Source organism: Mus caroli, unplaced genomic scaffold (assembly GCF_978045245.1).
Source record: "Mus caroli unplaced genomic scaffold, Mus_caroli_1 scaffold_9, whole genome shotgun sequence".
NCBI classification, from domain to species: domain Eukaryota; kingdom Metazoa; phylum Chordata; class Mammalia; order Rodentia; family Muridae; genus Mus; species Mus caroli.
In genome coordinates, this window is record NW_028227264.1 from 34,876,955 (window position 1) to 34,904,101 (window position 27,147).

At 38.1% G+C, this 27,147-nt stretch overlaps 1 protein-coding gene across 5 annotated transcripts in view; it reads left to right on the plus strand.

Annotated features, from left to right (window-relative positions):
- The window catches only part of Hs3st5 (heparan sulfate-glucosamine 3-sulfotransferase 5), a 294,266-nt gene that overhangs the window by 93,261 nt on the left and 173,858 nt on the right, over positions 1 to 27,147 (plus strand). For all 5 annotated transcript variants that reach the window (XR_015048396.1, XM_029482550.2, XM_021174949.2 and 2 more), the window contains one exon: positions 17,308 to 17,473. The gene's annotated coding sequence lies outside the window, so the exon portion shown is untranslated. The remainder of the gene's footprint in view (positions 1 to 17,307; positions 17,474 to 27,147) is intronic.

The following is a 27,147-nucleotide window of genomic DNA, read 5'->3' on the forward strand; positions in this document are numbered from 1 at the left end:
TGAAAATGTGTTAGTCCATAAAGATAACATTCTCAGGTAAGGTTCCGGTTGGTGCCAGCCCCAGGCCATCTTGGGAAGCCAAGGCAGGAAGTTAAATGATGAAGGAACCTGGAGGCAGGAGCTGATTCAGAGCCTATGGAGTAGTTCTGCTTATTGGCTTGTTCCTCATGGCTTGCTAGATCTGCTTTCTTATAGTACTCAGGAATAAGGTAGGACCAATCTACAAAAGATTTGCCACTCCCACATGACTAATTAAGAAAATATCCTAATGTCCTGCCTAGAGACTTACTGTGGAGGCAGTTTCTCAATTGAGGCTCCCTCCCCTCAAATCCTCAAATGGCTAAATCTTTTATCAAGCTGGAAAAACAAAACAAAACAAAACAAAAAAAACCCCAAAAAACTAGCCAGCACACTTTCTGTTGACTTAAAAAACAAAACAAAACAAAACAAAACACCCAAAAGACAAAAAACATACCCAAACAATACATTAAAGTTTGTAGCTCTGGTAAATGTTATTTATACTCACAGTGTTATTCAGTGTACAGAACAAGGAGAAAACAGATAGGATGCCAAGCAGACTTGCAATGATATTCAAGGACATGGGCAAAAGAGGGTAATAGGAGAAAGGAGTCCTAAAACCCAGGTGGTGTTTCTCCACTGATTTTGACCCAGCAGAATTTTAAGAGGAGTCTGGTGGAACCTGATATTTATGGGAAATCTTACTTGATACTTTGCAATCACAAGATCTATAAACTGCTATCCGAAGATTTCTTCCAAGACACATTTCTGCCAATTGCCCTGATACTTCAGACCAGATTCTCATTTCAAATTCAGTCATCTGCTACTCTTTTAAATTTCACATCCTTTATCTGTCTCCTCTCATGAAGGTTTACTGTTTTCAGGAATTCATCAAAAGAAACAGGCAAAGCACAGCTCCTTTTATAGATGGCCATTTGCTTAACACATTGTCTGGATAGCTGGTGTCCCGAATTCATACTGACACCTCTACTAGAAAACAGAGTGTTCTCCCATGTGGCTCCTTGTGTTTAATTCACCAAAGCTGAACATCTAATGGCTGCGGCAAGAGTAATGACAGGAGGGACTTCACTCACTGCAGCAGACATTTTGAAAGATGAGACTCAATAACTCACAGCTGAGTGAATTACCAATTCCACAAGGATGGGAAGGGAAACAAAATTAAGGAGGAAACACATGAAGATGACTTCACTGGGACAGGAACTTTGATTAAAAATGAAATAACATTAGGAAAAGAGGAAATTTTGTTTAATCTCCTCTTCCTGCTCTCTTTCTGATTATGGAAACAAACAAAACCAGACTCTGACGGAGGAGCAAGTTTGAGTTACTTTTCTGTTCAGAGTTCTTGCTGGTGTTTTGCTTATCTACAATGACTGGCTAGAATGGAAGCTTTGCCTCTCTAAAGGTGCAGAGCAAAGCCACTGCTGGGCTCTTTGTAGTCACTGCAGTTAATAAAGGGTGCCTGGCCTTACTGTTCTGTATTCCGAGAACTAAATCACCAGGAGAGTTACTAAAGGTTTGCAGGCTTAGTCATATGAGACTTGTAATTTTCAGATGTATCAGTTCTAAATCAGCTAACCAGGGAAGATTTTAGCTTTGAGTAGGAAGATGACATTCCGGAAGCTATAAATAAGGAGACAGCTAGGGTGTTGGGAGTACCCCTTTGTTCCTTTAATGGAAATGCAGCTGTGTAATTTATCATTAAAGCCACTTTTTATTTGCCTTAGTTTAAATGATTGTAGACAAACCATATCATGGTCTTTTAAAGCTGAGAAGAATAGAAGAGAAACTGTAGTAATTCTGCCATAAACACTTGTGGAAAAACCCTCTTGATTACTCTTTAAAGTATGTGTGTGTAGTGATGGATTACAAGTCACACCTATATCTAACATCACTTTTGGGCCTCTTAAAAACACTGTGATTTAAGCAGAGGCATCTAAAAATTTTTAAGACTCATATGACTAAGCCTTCAAGACTTCACTAACCCCCTTGGTGATTTAATTCGTAAATATAACTCTCTGCAGTGTTTTCCTTTGCTGGCAATCATGGAAATAATTGAACATTAGAAAAGTATATTCCTGTAAATTTATATTCAAATTTATATTAAGATGTTTTATTAACAGAGTATACCACAGTGCATATATCAAACAGTCTGTTTGCGCATTGTTAATAGAGAATTTTTAGGTGTAATCAGGACCAAAAACCATGCCAGTGTTTATCAGTGTGCCTATGTGTGAAGCCTGTAGATATAATCAGCTCCATTACCACTATCCACAGGACAATCAAACTTGCTGAAAACTAACTGCAGGTCCTGGTGCACAAAAAAACATACATCAATGTAAACATGGTGCTTTCAAGGTTTCTTGGTTCTAATGGCACCCATTTAGTTTGGGTGGTGTGCGCATGCTTTCATTCCCTAGTGTAAGCATGGCAATTGCCTTGTTTCTTTTGGCTTATGGTGGAGGAGTCAGAAGCTAGGACCCTGGGAGTCTACTCTTCATCAGAATTTGCTTGGTAGTTTGCCTTGAAAAATGAGGCCTCTCTCTCTGATTGTGCCATGTCAGAGCAATCTTCCAGGTTCTTTTCTATTCCCAACAGTCCACTGTTCTCCAAGTACCCATTGACCCTGTCCTGCAGCATCATGGCAGAGGTGTATATGTCCTCACAGCTTGTGACTATCTCCATATCAGCTCATCAAACAAAGGATATTCAGGTATCCTGTTGCCATCTCTTCTCTGCAGAACTGCAGTGTCGCAATCTGTGCCACTGGGCTGGCTGTATTCCAAGACATTGCTGCTGCTGATGGTCCTGACTTGCCATTTTATACTAAGCATAACTCACAGTGCATAGGAAGAACCAGAGGGTTTTTCTCATCTATCTCTGCCTCATAGCTGTGGATGAGGGCACACATTGCGATCCTATAAATCTAAACCTCCTTTTATGTCAAAAGCACAGTGCTATTTTACAATTTCAAAGTACTAAAAATGAAAAAAAATTACTTTTTAATATTTTTTGTGTTTCTGGTCAACTGTGAGCAAAATACTACCTATATTGTATTAGCTATCAATTTTTGTTATATTTATTATTATTATTATCATCATCATCATTATTATATATTTCAAAGCACAGATATGAAATTAACAAAGCATTTTTCTCAACAGTTCTTCTACACTAACAGTGTCTAAAACATAGATGCCACCTTGTGATTCACTGTCTGAATTTCTGGTGAAAGCTAAGATTCTATGAGGCTGCAGTCATGGCCCCATGTAACAGCACCTGTATGTCTTAACCTCTAACATCTAAAAATAGTTAAAAGCAAGATAGTAAATATTTGGTTAAGCAATTTACCTCTTCTCTCTTCCCTTTGAAGTAAACTTGGGGCAACAATTGAATCACATGTAAGGTAATCTTATAGAGTCTTACATTTAAAGTTCATGGTAGCCACTTGATTATGATTTTCAGCATTGAAGTCCTCCGTATTTAGGAAGTTCCTTGTCAATTGCAGCTGGCAAGTAGTTGTTGGACCCCTGGCTCACATGAACCGGGTTTCACCTGGGAGGCAAGCTGGGGCTGAAAAGAGAGGGGAACTAGGCAGTCGAGAGAAAAAATGGAGCTAAGTCAAGATTCCTGATCAAAGCTCAAATGTTTAATGGCAAATGCGCTTATAAAGGGGGGGGGGCATTCCTGCCAATTTATTCTTGGAGCCTGGAACCAGCTGCAGGTGATGATGTGTAGGATAGAGTATAGTCTCTGGAATAGCTCAACGGCCTCTCAGCAGGTAGCAGTGGCTGAAAATAGAGTGATATAGGAAGGAAGGTTCCACCCTAGGTAATCTCCTTAATGGCAGCAAAGTCAAGGTCTGGCTCAGCCTGCTTCAAGGCTGAGGGAGGCTACAAGTAGTGTCTTTGGTCTTTCACAGAAGTGACCTTATAAAAGATAGAATTCTTTCAATTAGCAGGTGCTTAAGCAGCCAGCCCTGGTTTTGGAATATAGCTTAGGGAGTGGAGCACGTGGGTCCAGTTCAACTCTCACACTGACTATGGCCTTATCTTCAAATTTTAACAAAGAAAGTACTGTGCTCCAGTACTTTAGCTAAGGTTTCTATCTGAACCCTATGCCAAATATCTTAATATTCATTTTCTTACCTAATCCTGAGATTAGGAGTCCTGGATTCTGAGCATTCCACCATTAGACACTTTTCTCTGCCGAGTAAGTGTATGGCTGAACTAACTGTCAGTTATCCAGCTAGTAAATGATATGGGTGGCAAAAGGCCTTGGAGGTCCTGAGATTCCTCTGTTGTACTCACCACACTACACTTCTGTTTCATAGCAGATTTCTTTGTGCACTTGTGACACTGACTCCTCTCTATGGAAAAGCACACCTCAGTGGGTACCTGAAGTCACACTAGTATTGGATGCTCAATAGGTATTTTTCCTACATGTGCCACATTTTTGCCACCTACTAGAGAAGTAATGTGCCTTTCCAGGTCGTAAGCCTGAGTGCCTCTGACTCTTGCTTTCATGACTATTATTAAGTATAATTAAGAATGACCTGTGCACAGGCACAGTGATTCTGTGACATTGTATCAAACAACCAGGACTAAGCATCTAATGGGTGACACAGCATAAATATCTAGACAAAAGGATAATTTACATCCTGATAGGTAGGATGGGGGTTGGGCACAGAATGAAATAGTATGAGTCTGTTTTGCTATTCAAATACTGTATAACTACAAATGGAAATTATTTCTAGAATTCCATACAACATTTTTATGTTGCAGTTAACTATGGATAATTGAAGCCTCAGGAAAAAGCCTTAATTGAGGAAGTCAATTGAACTCTGAGGTTGGGATCTATAACATCAGTTTCATAACGGTGGTATGTTTTTAAAAATACATATGTTAAATAATGTTTCAAATGTATGGTTTTCTAAAGTAAAGAAAATTCAAACAAAACTTGTAGAGACATTTGTTCCGACCTCTTTCCCATTTCTGCTCATAGCATTAAAACCTCATTTCCTTGGAGTTCTTTCATTTCAAACTGTCACACACCCCTCCCCCATTCTCTGACTTCTATTAAACGGCACAATTCCACTTATGTCTCTTAAGTCTCTAACCATAATCCCATTTCTTTTCATGCTCCCTGCCCTTATATAGCACCACCAGAGCCCAAAGAAACAATTAGATAGTACACAGAACTTCTTCCCAACAGTGTTTTGCATACAAAGAAAGTGATGGTCCCCCTAAGCAAATTCCCTCAGTCCTCTTTTCAGCATGTAGCATAGAAAGACAAAGCTGGTTACATAAACCTTCTCCAACAATAGAAATCTAGGAACATTTAAAAAGGAGGCCTTTTAATGAAGTAACACGTGCTTGAGAAAATAAGACTATAGCAAAAATAATCTTGCTATATAGATCAGTCTTATTTACATTTTAGCATCCCTTCTGGTGTTTGCCCTAAGATCCCCCTTGATAATCAATGAGTAACAAACACTTCAGGGGACCAGAATTTGCCCATATCCTTTTAGAGTATCTTTCCTAGTTCTCATATTTATGAATGTTGCAAAAGGATTTACGTAAGAATATAGGCTGAGAGGTTAAAACTGACTGTGAGCTAAAGTGTTAACTGTTTCATTAAACAAAGCTCAGCTCTGAAGATCCCATGTTCATGGCAAAGAGCCCTTTGAGTAAGTCTGGCTAACCAACAGGACAACATCTAGAACTATGCTGAGCAACATCCATCCTACTCAGGAATCTGCTGCCAGTGATCTCAGGGCGTTTGGTCCTCTAGACAGAGATAAGCTAAGGATACTACAGGTAGGCTTCATGGCAGCAGCTGGACTTGGTCCTACATGCCCTCTCTATAAATAATCTAGTCAAGATGGGCAAGTTCTCATAATGACTAAAGAGAACAAACAGTGTAAGCCTTGATTAAACTTTCATCACAGCATGTGCAATACCATTCCTATGACTAAATAACTCATTATTAACCCCCAAATGGAAATCTAGGGAAACAATCAGCAAAACACATCACAATGGTAAGAGATTCTGAAAAAGGGAAAGACATGGGAGATTGAGGAAGTCTACTATAACTGTTGATTAATTTTCCTTGAGTATGAAAAGTTAGATATCATTAATTTGGTAGTATCATCCCTGAGTGTGTGTGTGTGTCACTCATTCATTCATCCATTTATCCATTCATATTTAACTCTTTATACCGGTAATGTTTAAGAAAAGTTTATTTTGAGTGATATGACATCCCAAATCTTCCAGCAACCACATTTAATGAGATATAAGAAATAGGTCCAATTAATTTAATAATGTATTTAATCAAGTAAATAGAAATACTATTCTTTCCACATGAATCACTTACTAAGTAATAAGTAAGTAAGGCTCTTGAACCATCTTTACAAAGTCAGTGGTGTTACAGCTGTGTTAGTTTGGACTAGCCACATTTCATGCACTGAATAGCCCCAAATAGCTAGTAGCTGTTTTGTTAGCAAAGTTATAGACTCTTTATTGAACTAGAGGCTAAGAATACATGACGCAGGTCTTTAAAATAAAATGTATAAGCAATTGATAAAGACAAAGAAAAGAAAACAACCAAATCAATAAGTAACTATATCTGGTAGTGTGATAGAAGGAAAGGTCCAGTAAAATGATGATGAACATCAATTAGCTTAAACAGCATGGCCATCAGCCATCTTTCCTGAGATGTTCACATTTCGGCTTACTCTGGAAAGATTTATGCCTAGCCTTGGATTTTCTCATGTAACTTTCTGCAACTCTTTTTTCCTAAGAGCTCTTTGATATACACCCCTATACAAAACTCATCAACATCCAGATCTCCTAGCATGATTTAGCTGGACATATTTCAGCATTCCTTTTCAAAGGCCTTTATAGGGAACCTTTTCTGTACTCCTGAGTCTGCCAGCAAAGATGCACTTTGTAATGAAACCAATATCGTAAAGGATATTGTGTGAGATCTTATTACCAGGTAAACACGTTCCCACATTATGACTTCACCTGATAAGAACCGAACTTTTTATAACAGACAAGGAAGTTGTTTTCCATGGTGCTTATCTGTTCCTTTAAAAAAGTACGTGGTTATAGAAAGAATGCATAATGCCAGCAGATAAAAGGGAAAGCAGTACTGGGAATGACAAAGGTAGAGGATGGAGCTGGTGAGAAAAAGGAAAATACTGGCAATGTTTATCTGTTCTAACCTGAGTAAATATGGAACTTCTCAAAGAAAGTTTGATTTTCCCATACTGAAATACCCAAAAAAGAGTTCCTGAAGAGAGTAATTTCTTAATTACTAATTATTGACTTTTGCAGTTGCAGATAAGGGACATAGAGGATTTGCTTTGTAGTCTAAGAAACTTTTGATGTTTCTTGAAATATATAGATGCACTTAAAGAAGGTGGAAGGATGTTATTTTAAAGCTGTGAATTGTCCAGGATTTCTTTTTCTTGTTAAATCTTGCTCTGCCTGTTTTGCATGCCTCATCAATAGTGAACCATTGCTTTGTGCATCCTTTGATATCAAAGATGCATCAGACAAATGCCCTCTGCTTTTATTGTTCCTTGGGCAGCACAGCAGGTCCCAGGGATGGCACTTGGGATGACATTATGAGTGAACTCAGAGCACCACAGAGTCTCATCTCAGCCATGATCAATACTCAGCTCAACAGCAAAGAGTTTGAGTAGTTTTGGGTTGTGGAGTACAGAGAGCAATATAATGGATGTTGATCTCAGAGATGTCATGAGAAATTACTGAAAACTACAGTTGTGGCTGTATGTTTTCATACCAGACACTTTAGAAAATGACTATAATTACATAGAAAAGAGAGTCCAGATTACATGGTGGGCTTTTTATACTTTAAATCACAACAAAAATATATTTGTGTATTTACCGTAGTTTTTGTGAAGGAATTAAACTAGGGCAACTGCATTGATCTGGTGTTTAGCCATAAAGGATCATTTCTGGTTAACCATTTCCAAGCTTGTCCTCCAGTAGATGTCAAATGTCTCTTCTCCCATTTCCTGCATCTCACATTCTGGATTTTTAGTATTGAAATATTCTGGAACACTTTATTCCATTGAGGAATTTTCCGGTGAAGATTAGAAATAATTTGGAAGATGTCCAATGGTAGGAAAACCAATAAATTAATGCTTTACAAATAATAAGAGAAAGGCAGCTCATTGTGAAAGAGCAAACATAGTAAGATTGAGCGTTATACCTTTCTTCTGGGGTCAAGAGGTGTGCAGGTGACTTTGATTAATGTAACACAACATGAAGTCTACAGCAGCAGAAACACCATCATTAACTCAAGGACACAGAAAGCTCTATAAAATATGAGTGTCAGTTAAAGTCACTCAGCAGAGAGGGAGATTAATTGCACCTACAATGAATGAGTGTGCTTGTGTGTCTCTGTATGTGCGTCTCTGTGTGTTTATGTATATGTGTTTTTGGGTTGTATATTTGTGCATGTATGTATATGTTGTATATGTGTGTGTATAAATGTATCTGTGTGCATGTTTATATGACTATTTATATATGTGTGTCTAAGTATGAATGTATATATACAAACTTCAGAACTGACTTAAAACAATTTAAGGTCAACAAAAGAGTGGCTTGCAAATTACAACAAATATATATTGGCTGAATAGATGACTGACAATGAAATTAATTTTATGAATGACTACAAGTTCCCCTATCTATGGATATGAAGCCCCTTCAAAAATAAGATCGAACCTGAGAATTTGGCAACTTTTCCAGTACAGCCATGGGTCCCTCATCTGTGAGAGGTTACTTCTGTACTTATGGCTATGCCTCATGATCAGGTGAAGCTCCCCAACTGCACAAAAAAGGAGGCCAGAGAAAATAAAAGCAGTAAAACGGGGCTCCCATTCTCACACCTTAGTTTTGAACCACACTGTCAGGCTGTTCCTATGGTCTGACACAGAAATACTAAAGAATGAACATAGAGATTGGTCTGATATTTATTATCTGAGCAGCCCGCACAGCGGCAGGCCTGCTTTAGTACATCTGAACAACCAAACTTACTGACAATAGAACCCAAATCAAGGGATATTTTTCCACCTGGGCTTGGACAATGTGAATAAACACTTTACATATAATAGTCACTCAAGGAAGAAAGGGAACATTCTCAGATTTTAAGTTGATAAATAAAAGCTTACCTATAACACGTTTGTAAACATGACTTAAGCTCTGACTTCAACATTTCTTACTACCTAAATGCAAAAGAGATCAAAATAGGAATGATATGAGCTAGTCTTTGAAGAACACTAAAGCATTAAAGGAAGGAAAAAAAAATGTAGATAGTTGAAAATCCAGGTCTCAAACTATGCCCAGAATGTGGAAGAGCCATGGTTTCTTCTGCATTTTTCAATGTATTGCTCCTGTGTGCTGTTAGGTAATTCTGTCTGTGGTTTTATGGAGTCATGAGTGAATTTGGCCTGATTTTTTATTTTATTGAGATATTTATAGATATGTTTCAATACATATAATTAGGTTAAATTACATTTATCTTCCTTTTAAGAAAAAGAAAACAGAGAAGTAAAAATTGCATATTTGAAAATAGTTGTGTATTTTTTTATTTTAATTTTTTATTCACTTTATGACCCAACCACACCCTAGTCCCTCTTCTCTTCCTAGTCCCACCCTTACAAACCCTTCTACTCTTGCCCCCTCCCCTTCTTTGAATGTGAGCTCCCATTGGGTGCCACCCCACTCTGGGGTGTCTAGTCTCAGCAGGTGTAACACATCCTCTCCCAAGAGGCCCAACCAAGTAGTCCAAATGGAGGGAAGAAGATCCAATCTCAGTGAACAGAGATGGAGACAACTGCTATTGCATTTTTTGGTGGAAACACATGAACACCAAGTCACACATTTGGTACAAATATGTAGATCCAGCTCTGCATGCTCCCTGGTTGGTGGCCCAGGCTCTGTAAGAACACCCACAGAGTCAACTAAGCTGGAACTTTGTGTGTTTTTGAAGGAACACTGCTACAGAAAGACACTGTCAGCCGATGGTGTCAAAGGAGGACATTTTATAGAGTCACCAGTGTATCAAGGGAGAAAAGGAGAGAAGAGGAATTTAGCTCTTTTACTGCTGTTTCGGGCACAGGTCATCGAAATATTAAATCACAAAGTTGTAACCTAGCCATGTTCTCATTCTTCTTCAAGCTTACATTTAAATTTTCTTCTTCATCACTTAAATGCCTGCAGAGTAGAAATACAGTCAGCTTGCCAAATGGAAGGACCATGAGCAGGCCAATTTGTAGACACATTCTTCCCCTTAGCCAAACCTCAGAAGAAGCTCTGCATAGAGGCACTATTAAATGTGTTCTGAACGTATCCCTAGAAAATCAAGGGCTACAAGAACTTTGCTTAACTAGTTCTTCCAGTGATCCGCTGTATTGAGGACCAGCTTTACTCATCCAGTAAATAATCATGGAGCATTGTAATGAATGCCTCCTTTAATGATACCAGCTGCATTCATTCCTATAGCAGATCATTCCCACTGTATGATCTTCTGTCTGCATTTGCTGAATTGCGTTGAAAGATGAGAACATTTTAAAGGTTAGTAATCACCCAGGAACACTGCTGTTAAACATTTTATAAGAGACACTAAATGGTTTTTAGGAAGTCAGAATTCCGATAGGCTTGTACATACTTCTGTGTTTCTCTTTCCTCTCTGGCATCCCTGTTAGTTCATTCTTGGAATTTGCATGCAGATTGCTGGAGTTTTGATGTATTAGTTGAAAAGTCAATCTTCCTGAGAAAAGTATTGAGACTGGAAGGAGAGTCCAGATCAAACTGCAGTGTGTATATGCAAACATGGCTGTTGGTATGTGTGTGAGACAGATCTGTATCCAGAACTCTAGATTTACACACTCTTGGGTAGTGTTTTGTAACTTTTACTCTAGTTTGAAGCTTTAGATACTTAGCTCAGTTCAGTAGAACAAAAATCTTTAAGGTTCAAACTTGAACACTGGCCCACTGGGCTTTTCATACCCAGGTATATTCAAACAAGCAAGGTTTAAAATCCTATAATTTAATCCTATTTAATAATGCTTTTCATAGTATTTGTAAAGTGTTCTTTAGTAAAATCTTTTAAAAAATGGTGTTTTATCTCAGGTCATCAGATAGCCTGGATTATAGGAAGCTTCCACTCTATAAATCCAAAGAATATTTTAACAATCCAATAAATTTTGCTTCATTTTTGCCATATCTGAACATTTCCTCAATACCATGCATCTTAGTTTTCAAATATTTTTCTGTCAGCTAAGACATTATTCAGTAGTATAAACTGAACATGAATTAGCTGCTTCCTTATTCTCATTCCTCCTAAAAAGTGTTTCATGGTTGCCAGAGTTTTTAAAACCATACTTATAACTTCAATTTTAGATAAAATAAGTAGATCGTTAAATAATATTATCATATACACATCCATCTGTGAAGCTATAGAGGTTGCTCCATTATTAAGAGCATGTACATAATGTACATATCTTACATATAGCCTATAGCCTATATCACGTAGCTCTTTGTGAGTCTGTGTATGGGTGTGTGTGTGTGTGTGTGTGTGTGTGTATAAACACATGCATGCATGCATGTACTGGGTATAGAGGCCACAAGACAACCTTGACTGGGCATCTCTCATTGGTCTGTGGCTAGACTGGTGAACAGACCTATTCCATCTATTTTTACCTCCCAGTCCTGAGATTACGTGAGCATGCCAACACACCCAACTTTTTTGCAGTAGGTTCTAGGGATCCTAATGTTACACAAGACACACTGTAAAACTGAGCTTTCTCCCCAGCTCTATAAACCCATTTTTCAAAGTCATCATAATTTCTATGTGTGATTCACTTTTTGAGAAAGTTGCACCAACCTAGTGGGACCAGAGCCAACAGTATCAATGATGGAGACAGTTAAACATTTGCCTATTCTTTGACATCTATCTTCCCTGTGTGTATCTGCTAAGCCCATCAAAATCTGAAATATTTCAATTCAGCATAAAATTGCAGTGCTGATTGTTACAAAGCATATGTTTTATCTTGTAGAGTGATGGAATGCATATCTAAATGTATCATGCTCACACTCAGAAGCAATACAAACCTCCTGTCTTGCCAGAGACAGAAAAAAAAATGAAAATGATAGGAGATAAAGGATAGAATTTTTTTTTTTGCACTCATGCAAAATATCGCATGTAGTGATCATCACCATGCATTATAAGCTTCTGTTCCCAGCCCAACATTTGATTACAGGCAGAAAGATATATATGGCACAGTCTCTGGACTCAGGGGACCCTTCACATAAAAAGAGAAACACTCCACTGTAGTTCATCCAGAGCACAGGGACAGACAGAAAATAAAAAGCTACTTGGCATTTGGATATTCTATGAAATATGAAAAGAATTAAAAACATTCACAATTCTTCAACAGGCTGCATGTATTCAATAAATACTTGTGAGCCTCACTGAGCAGTTTAACTGGTTGTCTATATAAAGTGAATGCTACATGCTGTGAGCTGTGTGTGATTTGTATAAATTATCATGACAATCCACAGAATAGAGACATCCCTGAATGGCCTTTCCCTTAGTGGACACCTTTTTAAACAAAGAGGAAAGAGCCAGAGTGAAGAGGGTCAATGTGCTAGATGGATCAAGTAAGCCAGGGTCATCTAGAATGAATACTGTAACTTGTTTGTCCTTGAGAAATCTGCCATGGTAAGGGTGCTGATTCCCATGTTATTCCTCTGAGAGTTTGAAGAAGGTAATAGTTTTCTCACACTTGCTAAGAACTGATACTTGACAACTACAGAGTCAGCTCCTGAGTGGGAAGCACACCTGGGTAGGACAATTTCTAATACACCAGCATCCTTGGATGCCTCACATCCCTAAGGCCTCCTTATGGCTTGGAAGTCACTGATCAGGGGATCATTTAGACAGAGGGAAAATTATATATATACTAATTATATATATAATTAGTTTGACTTATTTATCTCTCATATTACAGTACTGCATTTCTTGCCTCCTTGAGAAGCTTTCAAAATATAAGGGAGAAATATACTTTTCATTGTGGAAGTTGCCAAAGGGTACTCAACATCTTTGAATTAGAAGTAGCCAGTATTAAGATGAACACCTACACAATGTGAACATAAGTCAGCAATCTCTTAGTCTTAACAAAACAAAAACTTTTTAAAGTAACAGAGGTTAAATCATAGAAGATGTTTCAGTTTGTTTGTTTATTGAGACAGAGTTTCTTTGTGTAGCCTTGACTGTCTTAGAACTAGCTCTGTAGACCAGGCTGGCCTTGAAATCATAGAAATCTGCCTGCCTCTGCTTCCTGATCGATGAGATTAGAAGTATGTGTCACCACTGCTTGGTCCATGCTTCAATTTAATACCAAAAGAAAAACTCAATTTTATCAGAAGATTCAGAAATCAGTAAGATAGCTGGGCAGTGGTGGTGAATGCCTTTAATCCCAGCACTTGGCAGACAGAGGCAGGCAGATTTCTGTGTTCCAGGCCAGCCTGGTCTACAGAGTGAGTTCCAGGACAGCTAGGGCTATAGCTCTGTAGACCTGTATAGAGAAACCCTGTCTCAAAAAACAAAAAACAATACAAAAACAAAAAAGAAAAGAAAAGAAAAGAAAAGAAAAGAAAAGAAAAGAAAAGAAAAGAAAAGAAAAGAAAAGAAAAGAAAAGAAATCAGTAAGACAATAAAATTTAAAGCCTAGCATGTGGAATATTCTATAGATACGAGTCAGTTTTAAAACACCTCTATGACGAGGTACATAGAGCAGGGAACATTCTTACATGGTTCAGTTAAGTTCACTTTTTATGTATATAATATATAAATATGCATACATTCAAAGAACAAAAGTAAATGGTGCAGAATTAACCTATCCTTTGGAGCCTGAGCCACAGGGGAAATGAAAGTCTGACTCACACCCTAATGAGATCTATTTTGTTGAAAAACAATTGAGTTTTAAGTCATGATTCACTAACTTCCTGAAAAATCTTTTGGTACCCTGGAGAAAAGGTATAAACAGGCTGCTTTTTGATTTTTTTTTCTTTCAAGAACTCTTTGGAGTGGTTTTCAAACTGTGTTTCCTAAAGAATGAATTCCTTTTTTCTCAAGCCTCCTTCCTTCCCTCTCTCTTGGTAGTTTCCTAAGAAAGACAATGTTCTAAATGATCTAGAAAGGATATGGGACTGAACAACAATCTGTAGAAGTACAAAGGCAGTTGCTTCTTAAATAAATACACCTCTGGGAAACTTCCACATTGCTTGGCAGGACTGGGGCATTAAGTGTGGAAGAATACTATTCAAGTACAAAACTTTCGTTGTCTTTGCTTCCGTTTCCTGGCTCCTTCCTTTCTGCATTTCTGAATTCCTTGTTCTGTCTACCTGTGTCTAATTTGGAAAACATTGTCTAGCCATGCTAGATAGAGTCAGGAGCCTAAGGACACAAGCATGGCACCACCCTTCTGTTTGCATACATCCTCCCAGGTATACTACATCACCACTTGTTGGCTTCCTCTGCATGTTCTCATGTTAAACAGTTTAGAAAATAGTTCTTTTATTTAGAGAGAGGTCTATGTATAACAGGATAGCACAATAGACATAACTTTGAATTCACCTTTGAAATCTCTTCGGCTCTTTTCAGATAAGTATTCAAAGGTAACAAATTTCCAAATGAACCAGATCTACTCAGAAAAGGTTTAGCTATTAATTATCACTAATAATGAATTTTGCCTCTGGTTTCAAATACAAACTATGTCATATTTGAAAACACAAGAGTGTATCCACCTCACACAAAGTTTGCTGGAAGGTTGTCCATATGTACAGATGCTTTTTCATAACTAATCTGTAGAATTTGCATACAATCAGGATACTTCCAGAGAATCTGACATACTTCCAATTTTTCTGACTTTTAATTTGACAAAATGGTTATGTTTGTCCTTGATTATTTTTCTTAGTGTAGAGAACTAATGATCTACCTACCCATTTGTGAGAGAGGAAAAAATTTAGCCTTTTAAAGAGGAACCAGTGTACATTAATCAACATCAACAAATCAAATACTTCTCAACTCTCATGTTTGTAAGTCATCAGCTGTTGGTTCCCAACAAATGTACTAGATATATCCTTACCTTCAATAGGCTTATAAGTAATCCAGAAACTAAAGCATTAAGCAAACTTGATTACCCAGTTTATGAGTTATTTATATATACATTTGGTACTCAGTATCTATTAAATACTTTATTGAATGTTGTTTAGCTAAAAATGAGGTAAACAAAAAGGCTTCCTATTGCTTATGGAAATTAGGCTATGATATGTTTTGTTTCCTTTTGGTTATTTGCAAGATAAGATCTCACTATGTATCGCAGTCTTGCCTCAAACTCACAATGTTGTAGACACTGCCTCAAGAGTTCTGTGGTTACATGTGTACAGTACTATATCAAGCAGGAGACTGGCTATTAACCCAGGATTTGCATGCGACTATATAAATTACTGGGTCTCTATATCAAGAACATTAGAAATGGAGTGAAAGTTTCCAAACAAGGTTTTGGCATGATCAGTCATAAAATTTAAAGGTGATACTAGATGCTAAGAATATAATAATGCAGTGTGTGTGTGTGTGTGTGTGTGAGAGAGAGAGAGAGAGAGAGAGAGAGAGAGAGAGAGAGAGAGAGAGAAAGAGTGCCACAGTCACTGCAGTGCAAAAGCTTAATAGTTTTAGGAGGGTTTTGTCTGCCAGCAAGGAACTGAAAATCCAGTGTATTATTTTATTTTTACTAGTTTTACTAGTATTTTGCCTGAATGTTTGTGTATCACATGGATGAGTGCCTGAGGAGGTAAGATGATGCATCAAAAATGCCCTGGAATTGGAGTTACAGATAGTTCTTAGGCACCATATGGGTGCTAGAAATTAAACCTGGATCCTGTGGGAAAGCAACTAGTGGGCTTAACCTGTGAACCATCTCTCTAGCCCCAACCCCACTGGTATTTCAAACCAGTGGCATTTAAAATTTAGTAGAATTGACTCTGCTGCTCATCCATAGGTGGCCATATTTTTGCTTCTGTGAAGTTTCATTGATTTTTTTTTATTATTATTATGGAAACAAGACAGCTACCTACCTTGAAGCTTTGTGGACCTATTCTAACAAATGGATACAAGTGAAAAGCATCAAGAGCCATTTTACTAATAAATAAATCAAAGTTATGGTAACATTTTTATTCAGTATATTTTTGCATTTCTTATGGTCTAAGACAAGTTCACTTGATCCTATTATTTCTGTTTGTGAGACACAGGAAAGAAGAAGGTAGATGGGTGGTGGTGGAGCCTTTTTCATGAGCTATGCTCATACAAGGTCTCCTGTGCTCACTGTTTAGTGTGTGCCTGTCCCTGTGCTCATGATCTTATATTTACTTCTACTTTTTACTTCCTTTCCCCCTTCATAAAAACAATTGCATTGTTAATTATCAATTTTAAAAGTGTTTTATTCTCCTTTTATATTAACTCTTATCATTGTCGACTTAACTCACTCATAAAAGAATTTTGATTTTCCTGAGTAGGAAAGCATACATTACCAGGCATACAAACTAGGAAGGATACATGGACTTTTATCCATGTGTATGCCTAATTATCTTCAAAGCATTGCCCATGTGAAAGAAAGCTGCAAAATTATCAGGTGATTCCAAGGCAATGTAGTAAAAATATCCCACCTTTTTTGTTTTATAAGATGCTATATATTTAGCCTGGCGTGGTGGCACATACCTTTAATCCCCAGCACTTGGGAGGCAGAAGCAGGTGGATTTCTGAGTTCAAGGCCAGCCTGGTCTACAGAGTGAGTTCCAGGACAGCCAGGATACTATAGACTTTTGTGTAAAGATGTATTTCCAAGGGACCTTGACATAGAAATTCAGTATGAATTCAGCACCTGCATATCAAAAATAAAATTAGTAATTGTCCCACTTAATTCAATGTTTGAAAAAATAGTCAGTTAGCACAATAGGAACTCTTTCTGCTGCTTCTGCCTTCAGAGTAATCCTGTGATGCTGACTTCACAGCCTCGTGAAATTTTAAATGACAACTGTGCTAAATTGAGGAGCAGTAAGCCTCAGCCAAGTTTAAATTTAGTAGCACTGTTAGTTTACTGAGATAACCTTGTCCCCAGCCAATCCTGGCGATTGTAGATTACAGGTGACCAACTGTCCATCTCTCTGCTCTGTTTAGAGATAACCAGGCCCCACTGGCTTTAGACTGGTGCTTTCTGCTGCCCACCTCAGGATCTTCAACAGCCAGCTGACACTCTCAGAAACTAGACAAGCAACTTGTCATATTCTTGGAAGTCTCTCCTCCATACATACAGAACTTCCTGGATGAGCATAAAGATGTGAAGGTAAGTGAAATTTGAGTTACTGAAAAGTACACAAATTAAAAACAGTTAAATATGAGAAAAATAAGCACTATGGGACATCCCACAGCAACACTAGGAAGTAAGCAGAACAGGACTTATAATCGCTGTAAGCACCCCAGGACAAAGAAGTAAGGGTGCATAGGAGGCCGGGATCATATGACCATCCATCTCTCCTCAGGAAACTCTTAACACAGACATCCTAAAACCTGACTGTGTACAAGAGTCACAGAGAATGAGAGAAAAGGTCTTTAAAGAACTGGCCTCCACGCATATTCCAGAGTCTTAGATTCACAGACATTGGACTGTACTTTACCCTTGGTGATGATCCTGATCCTGTGGAGCCTTTAAGAAACTATAAAAGTGGAATTCAAAGACATTTATGTTTCATTTATAATTTTAATGTTATTATTGGTATTTTATGTAGTTTCCTTTACTCAGAGAATGAGTAGAGAAACGTTTAGCACAGAAGTGATAAATTGGCACTGCCTTTTTATTGCAGCCTTCTCTCTCTCTCTCTCTCTCTCTCTCTCTCTCTCTCTCTCTCTCTCTCTCTCTCTCTCTCTCTCTCTCTCTCTGTCTCTCTCTCTCTCTCCCTCCCTCTTCCGAGACAGGGTTTCTCAGTGTAGCCCTGACTGTCCTGGAACTCACTCTGTAGACCAGGCTGGCCTCGAACTCAAATCCATCTGCCTCTGCCTCCCAAGTGCTGGGATTAAAGGCTTGCACCACCACTGCCTGGCTACACGTGGACTTTTTTAACATTATGATGAGTCCCTGACGGCTTATCATGGTGTTGTATTCACAGTAAGGAGTGAAATTTGTAATCAAGATACTTGGACTGCATCTCAGTATGATTGACATTTTCCCCTCTCTATCACTCTCTATGTTCATTCACACTTAGTGGATTTCTTGTTCATAAAATTGGAAAAGAAAAAAAATGCATAAAGAAGTACATTCCTCTGGTATCCTTTGCTTATATACATTAGTCATTCACATTGCACATAGAAAATGAATCACATTTATATGCAGAAGGTGAGGCAATGATTTGTAAGTGATAAGATTAATTATTTACAGATCTGTATTAGCTAAAATAATAATTTTACATGTATTGGTAATTGGAATTGTTTACAAGATGATCACATCTGAATATAAAGTCTGTACTACACATCATGAGAATCCTAAAATTTATGAAATATAAATTTAGAGTTTAAAAAGTTCTGAAAATATTGCATAACAGTCTTTTAGTATTTTCTGTCATATTTCATTTTCAAAAGGACCACACCTACATTCTCCTTCCTTTTTCCTTACTTCTCCCTCTTCATCCCCCTCCCCCCCCCCCAGTTTTGCTAGCATTGCAGCAGGTGAGGGCAAGTAGAGTCTTGTCCTCAGTTACTATTTATCATAAGCATATTTATCAGATCGTGTTCTTAAATTACAATCCCCACACAATCTCAGGGCACTATATGAGGCAGGTCCAGTGTTTGGAAAAATATGAAGTGAAATTAAATGACAGAAATGTTATGGAATCACAGCAGCATAAACTCTGTGAGGAGGAAGGCACAGCTGAGCTCCTACATTCTGATCCCCTCAGGAATCCTTTTCCTCTTCTTAGCCTAGGGAATAAAAGTATAACAGGAAGAACAGTAAACAACCATTTGGCCCGATGTGACTGAATGAGGAGAAATTCATCACCTATTTTGCAATGATGATGTTTCAGTAAGGATAGAAGCAGAAAAATCCCTTCTTGATGAAGGTTGAGAAGGGAAAAAAAGTATATTACCAATGTGGTTGGATCTAAAATAAGCAATAATTTCTCTTGTATGGGATACATCTTCACAGTTCATAAGGGAAAACAGCAAGATTAGCCTCCCTCAGGCTTGATCTGCTTGTAACTACGAGGGTTAGAGAAGAGATGGATGTTACTCTTATTATGATCATGTGTAATAAAGAAACTTGTAAGACGTATAAAGATATTTAGATGGCATTATTGACCTCAACACGTTGAGAAGTCAATGTATATAGAAAAATTACCAGTATAGAAAATAATAATTTATGTAAGTAAATACAGGAAGTTATTAAACCATATTTTGACATGGTCCTATTGTCTTTTTTTTAAGCTGGAAATGTGTCAGGAGATAGTCAAAAGGAATAAGAATATTACTTAATCAAAATAATTCTGATAGTTATCCTCAACTGACAGAATTGAGTTTGATCTTTTATTACTTCTCTGGGCTTAAAACCCTTTGTCTAACTGAGGTGTTATTACTAGCATATATTATTTGTTCAGAATAACTGGTGACATTTTATACATACATGGAGCACAATTTGATCCTATTCATCTCTGATGTGTTTCACCTTAACTTGACTCACCTCATTATGGTCCCTTCCTATTCCTATAAGGTCCCCTGTGGGGCATTGGGCTATGTACAGAAAGTCTGGTTTCCAGGCAAGACTAGATCTGGATCCATGGGAGAACCTGATGGGTAGTAATTCCCACCTACATGGGATGGCAGGTGTTTGACCACGTCTCCTGGAATCCTGGCTCCTGTCGAAATTACTACCCCCACAGCCCCCAAAGGAGAAGCGTGGCTAGTAGTCACCTAGACAATGTCCCAAGCTTCTGACCTTCAGGCTAGACTACTCCCAGTTACCTAGCAACAGTAAGATAACAGCCCACCATTAGAGGGGCTCCTTGGACCCACCTCACTCTCTCCTCACTCTCTCCTTGTTCTCTTCTCTTCTCTTCTCCTCTCCTCTCCTCTCCTCTCCTCTCCTCTCCTCTCCTCTCCTCTCCTCTCCCTCTCTCCTCTTACTCTCTTACTCTCTCTTTCTTACTCTCTAGCCTTTCTTCTCTCTCATCCTTTCCCCTTTCTCTCCTCTTGGCCATGGCCAGTCTCTCTCTCTTTTACCTTCTCTCTTTCCCCCTGCCTTTCTGCAATAAAGCTCTAAAACCATAGACTGTCTCTGTTCATCAAGGCCCACTGTGCTTGGACAATGGGATAAGCTTTCTCCTAAGGAACTGTTTTTAATCTGATGGAAGGCCTTCCTGTGCTCCAGTCAAGGCCTGGACTAAGGACTCTAGCCTGCGTGGGAACCTCTCTCCCTGTGCCCTCTCTCCCATAACTCTGGAGCCAAGGGTGTTGCCCCGGGGTCCCTGGTATCGAGGTGGCTGCCCCTTGTCCACCCTCCCCCAGTCGAGTGGGGTCAGTGGCTTAGATGCCCACCCAGGCCGAGTGGAAAGCATCTGGCAGCCATCCCGCATCCACCTGCCCAGAGCATAGGAGGAACTCTGGCTGGACGTGGGATCTTTCCCTCCCCCCCTCTTCCCCCACACTCCCCATTAGTTTCCCAACAGTCCCCCTTCTATGTGCCTGCCTTAAAATGTGCTACATAAATATATGGGAGAACACATGTAATATTTATCCTTCAGAATCTCTTTATTTTGCTTAGCATAATGATCTCCAGGTCTACTGAAAGTTATATCCTTAATGTAAGGTGAAAATATTTTAAAAGGCTAAAAAAATGTACTTAGTTATCTGAAAAAAAAATTGACAGTTTAGAAATGTGTAGGAGGAGCTGTGGAGATTGCTCAGTGGTTAGGAGAATTGGCTGCTCTTCTTAAGGATGTGGGCTTGCTTCTTAGCATACTTGGCAGCTCACAACAGTCTCAAACTCTAGTTCCAGAAGAATTGATGCCTCTCTTGAGCTTCCATGTGCACTGCACTCATATGGTACACACAGGCAAGCTACCTATACAGATAAAAAATTAAATTGAAAAACAATATTATGATAGATCTATGATTGTTCTCTAAAGTAGTCTCAAGCAAAGTCTTATATCTTAAACTATATTTTATTGAGTTCGGGGAATAAAACTTGAGTAAATTTTTAGATCCAACACGTTATCTGTGGTATGATGCAGGAGAACAAAATTCTGCATGTTTTTCTTTTTATTAAACATTGCTATTTTCAAATTATAGCAACCAATGGAAATATTCCTCATTACCTGTATTGGATAACTTCCACATGCTTTGGGGAATTTGCTAACTGTATTGATTATTCTATTTGGAGGATAATTGTGTGTGTCTGTTGCACTGGTGTTGATGTCTTCGTTCTTAAGTCTCCTGTGTAACACATGGCTAGTTTCACCATTATTACAACCAGCTGCAGTTGGCCTAGGATTTTGTACATTCCATATGTATCCAAAGTAATTATCTCCTTAGTTTAATTACAATATTTGTTAATGGACTTTTGAGGCCAAATGTTTGTACTGAACAGAGAATCTGGCCTATATCTTCAGCATAAGCTAGTGACATTTCGAAATGATAAGAGTTTGATTCCTAAAACCCTCATCAGGTGGCTCACAACCACCTGTAACCCCAGTTGTAAGTGATCTACACCTCTGGCCTCCCCGAGCACCCATACCCATGTACACAGATGAATAATTAAAAGCAAAAAGTAAGCCTAGTTCTTAAGAAAAGCAGAAAATAAAAATAAATGGAAGTGTATGTGTTTAACAAAACTCCACTGAAAACCATAATCCAGTTACCTTGTGTGTCATTCCATAGGTAGAATGCACAAAATAAAAATAGCTGTCGGACTAGGTGAACTCTCCCATGTGTCAGGCACCTACTAAGCTCATTTACTTGCAGCAAAACACTTCTGATCATGGAATTTCTAGAGAACAGAGGAAGTAAAAGGATCCTTTCATGGAAGCTTGCTAGTAGTGGCTTAACCATAAAACATAAAACCAGAACCAACCAAAGGAAAAACATCTTTATTGCTTCCAGGTTCTTCCCATTCCATTTCTTCAGCCTAAAATTATACCTTTGCATTATATATCTCAGCAGCCCCTTCCATCCTTAATCATCCCTAAATGATGACTCTACATGCTGTGGGAAGAGCACAGGGATAGCTCAGACCATGTGTGGTCTGTACTAACTGGACAGAATGTTAAGCCCATGAGGCTGGAGTTATACTGCTGTTTAGAAGTTTTCTTCAGTGGCTCAATGCTTTAGCCTTGGAGAAGGGAAATATTTGAGAGGCTTTATCTGAAGCGGCTGTTAGAAGTTTGCACAGGTTGAATTTTGTCAAAAATAAAACAATAACAAAAGCAACAAGAACAAATATAGCAGCTGAGTTATCTAACAATGTAGAGGGTGTCCTGTGAATAATCCACACCCCAGCTTTTTGAGAATAATAGGGTTGATGATCAGTTAGTCAAGTCGGCTCCTAACATATAAAAGCTGGAAGCAAATATCCTGCTGGTGCAGGCTCTCTAGCAACAATATCATCATAAGCCCCTTCTGAAAGAACTACTAAGGGTCGGGGGATGGTATCCTGACTGTAGATAAAAAGCAAAAAAGGGTTGATTGTGAGCACTGGATATATTCAACTAGAGAGATAAATACAAAATACAAAGTTTGGAATGACATACTCAAACATGAAGTATGATGTTATTAAGGTACAGAATTAAAATGACTAACAAAAACACAGGATGCAATATGAAGTATTGAGTTTTGAGTATATAGCCCTATACATCTGGTGACTTTCTTCTCAATGCCTGGGAATCAGTAGATGCCATTTAAATGTAACAAATATATGTTTCAGTGTCTCTGGCAAGCAATACAGGGATGTTAAAGAATATAAGAACATCGTAAATACTGTTGAAGCCTAAAGTAGTGGTTCATGCCCCTAATACCAGCACATAAGAGGTGGAGATAGGAGAAGCTATCAGTAAGAATTCATGGCCATTCTACCCTTCATGACATTGTGTTTCCAAAGAAATAAAGTAAAGATAGAAATAAAACAAGGAGAATGGAATTGGTATTATTGAATATTATCTGGGAAAAATGGGAGAAAGAGAAAAATACATGCCACTTTCCCCATCCATTCTTGTACTCATAGGGGCCTAACAAGCATTCTCATGTCCGATGAGGTCAGACTAACAGAGGAAACTAAGAAAAGCATCACTCACTGCTCAATTATTTTCCTTCTTTCTCTCTCTCTCTCTCTTTTTCCTTTGATTTGGTTTTTGAGACAGGGTTTCTCTATGTAGCCCTGGCCACAGGATCTGTAGACCCTAGAACTTGGTCTGTAGACCAGGCTAGCCTCGAACTCATGGATTCATCTGCCTCTGCCTTCTGAGTACTAGAGTGACACATAATTTTCAAAGCTGCATATATCTTGCTCAAGAAAAACAAACTTTTCAAACTTAAAAAGAAAATACATCTATCTTCAATATCAGTAAATAAAAAAAAATGCTTATTCTTTATTTTTAAAAAAAGGAGTGTTTTTCACATTAGGCCACAGGGCAAAATACGGTGGCGCAATGCACAGCAAGTTAGTTTTAGAAGACAAAAGTGGAAAAATAGACAAAGATACTGAAACATAAACAATTCTGAGTTTTAAAATCCTAGATTTAGAAAAAAACTGAAATGCAGGCCCAAGTATTAACCAAAACAAGCAGAGACCAAGGGAGGCTGAAGGGCATGGTCCAGAGCAGAAGCATATAATCATGAATAAACTGAGTTTTATGAATGATCAAAAGCATTTGTCCAGAAAATAAGTTTAACTTAAGAAGTTCCCAATAAGCAGACAGTCCAGCTAGTGAATTAAGTCAAGAAAGTCATCTTCTGTGTTAAAACAAAACACTTGAATTCAAGTCTAAGACAAAGATTTCTTCCTTTAAAAGAATAACTATTAAAATTACGTATTAAGCAAAAAGAGAGTACTTTCCAAATTAGAATTTATTCTTCAGTGTTGGTATAGGGGTCACAAGGTCACTTCTCTTTTGCAAAGAAGAGATAGCATGCTTCCATTGCAAACTCATAACATTTACTTGATTTGAAGCAAAGTGGAATGTTTAAATTCCCACCACCCCAAACAGGCATTCTTACCAGTAGGGTACAATTTTAGACTTTTGCAGTTCAAGAGGTTTCTGCTGAGCAAAAATTCTCCTTCAATTTCAGAGAGCAGATGATAATAATTTTCCTATCCTCTGCACAGCAGGATTCTTCCCTTCCTTTTCAGACCCCTTAAAGAAACACCTGGGCAACTGCAGGCCCAGGTAACATATCGTTCACACATTAACTCAACTTACTTATAATGCAGAGCCGTTCACCCAGTTCAATTTCTGCTCTGATGTAATTCCAGTGTAAAATATATGCAGTGTGGTTATGATCAAAACCTTAACAAAGCATAGGAAATTACAAAGAATCTGTCTGAAGGCAGTGAAAAAACATGTGTATTGGTGTGTAATATTCCTGAGAGAATGAAAAGATAATGCTCAAAACTGAAAACTTAACACATTGCTCTTGATGGTATATGACTTCAGAAGAAAAAAAAGAAAACATGTAATGAAGCTATTCTGTGTATTGCAGTGATAGTCTTCCTAGATTGCCCAGTCTTTCTAAATGAGATAACTTTTCATGAGTTTAAATATTTTCAAATTCTTAATTATATATGTGTGCATGATATATGTGGTCATGTGTGTGCAGGTCTGCATACATATGTGTACTTGTGAATGTGAAAGTCTGAAGACAGCCTCGGGCATCATCCTCAGAAATGTTACCTATCTGCTTTGAAATCACATGCTCATTGGCCTAGAGGTCATTGGTTCTTAGGTTGGCTGACCAATGAGTCCCAGAGAGCCACCTGTCTCTATTGCCTGAGTTGCGATGACAGACATGCTGTAATCATGGCAGGAGATTGAACTCTTTACCCAAGGCTTACATGGCAAACACTTTATCATTTGGATCCTCTCACCTTTCTAAATACTAGATCTGATCTATATGAACAAAATTCTCTTACATTGTTCAAGAAAGATTGCTCAAATAACACATGTTGTCTAGCCCTGTAGTAGTAAATATATCTCAATGTTACCCAAGCCATAGAGACACATATAGAGATTTTTTTTCTTACACGTAGGTAAATACTTGCTTTTCAGTCCTGGGAGTCAAACCCAGGATGTGTACACACCAGGCAAGCATTTGGGTACCCAGTCACATCCTTTTCCAAAATACGCAGATTCTCAGCAGAGGTATGACACTGGCTAAAAGCAAATGATAAGATCATCTCCGGGACAACATTGTATAGCCACAGGCTACTCCAGCACCCTGATCTTGAAGGAACTCAACTGACTCTTCCCTTACTGTTTTTCTCTTTTTAATACACAAAACACATCAGCACTGGCATTGTGACATCACAACCACAAGTTCACTGTGTCTGTCAAACATGGCAATGTTTATTTTTTTTACTTTTTATTATTTTCTATTAATTTTGTACTCATTTATATCCACTCCCCCCACCTGTGTATGTGTGTGTGTGTGTGTGTGTGTGTGTGTGTGTTTGAGAGAGAGAGAGAGAGAGAGAGAGAGAGAGAGAGAGAGAGAACAGAACAGAACATGTGGAGGGGTGTTTGTGTCACAGAGCATATGTGAAGGTCAGAAAGCAACTTTGGGGAGTCAATTATCTCATATGTGTGGGACCTTGTGATCAAACTCTAGTTACCAGTGGTGGCAAGTACCTTTACCCATTAAATCAACTCACCAGCAGCCTCATAATGATAGATTTGAAAGACAAAATATTCACTTGTCCAGCTAAGCTCATTTTTTTCTGTTTGTTTCAAGTCAATGTCTTTGGAAACCTTATTCAAATATCTCTGCCACTCCCTCCTCAGTGTCAGAATTGCAGGGTATAATAATATACCCAACAATCCTCATGAGTGCTATAAATTACATTGGCTTGGTATGCCTGTCTGTCCTTGTATATAAGTATAAAATGATAATTGTTTTTTGGTTTGGTGATTTTTTGCTGAGAATCCAGATGCATACCTGGATGAACACACACCAATTAAACGAACATTTTATTTTTTTCAGCAGATAAAGTAATAATACTGAATAATTTCTTACCTCTAATCTATTCTAAGACCCAAGAAGCATAATTGAGGAAAACTGACAGAGAATATCTCTGTTCTCAGGACACTCTGTTTGGGAATGGCAGACAATAAAAAGCAACCACAAGAAAATAAATTCTGTTGTATAGAGAGAAGTATAAGAGAAAGGAAAAGACTAAGGTTTCAGAAACTGGAGAGGGTGTTTGAGGACCAAGATGACGTGGTAGACTTAGTCTTGGTAGACTGGCTGATGGTTTTCTATTTCACTCTGATTGTCCTGAAGTCAAAATGGATTCGATTCAGAGATCAGAGTCTCTTATTAACAACACTTTGCTGAGTGATGATACTTTATACATTAATATTTATACTTGAGATTCTTACTTCATAGTTCTCCTATATTAGAGCAAGCACCTGCATACATTAATAAGCTGTAAGCTCAGTTTCCTTTACTAAGATTTATTACAATTCATCAATGAGCCAGTGATCTCTAAGTGATGCTATGGTTCTAGATGCTATTTGTTCTCCTTTATACTTTATACTCATATATTAATTTTAAATGTTCAGAGCATTGATACAACTATAATCCTTGTCAGTGATGTTAAGCAAATTCCAATGGAAAATATCTCAAGGAGAAATTAAAAATATCTTAAGGATATCTCAATTGGTAGAGTAAAAGTGGTTGTTGAAAGTTCCTATTCAGGAAACTAATGGATAAATTTCTTACTCTCACTCATTCTCACTCAGAAGAATGGCGGCCAAGCCTATA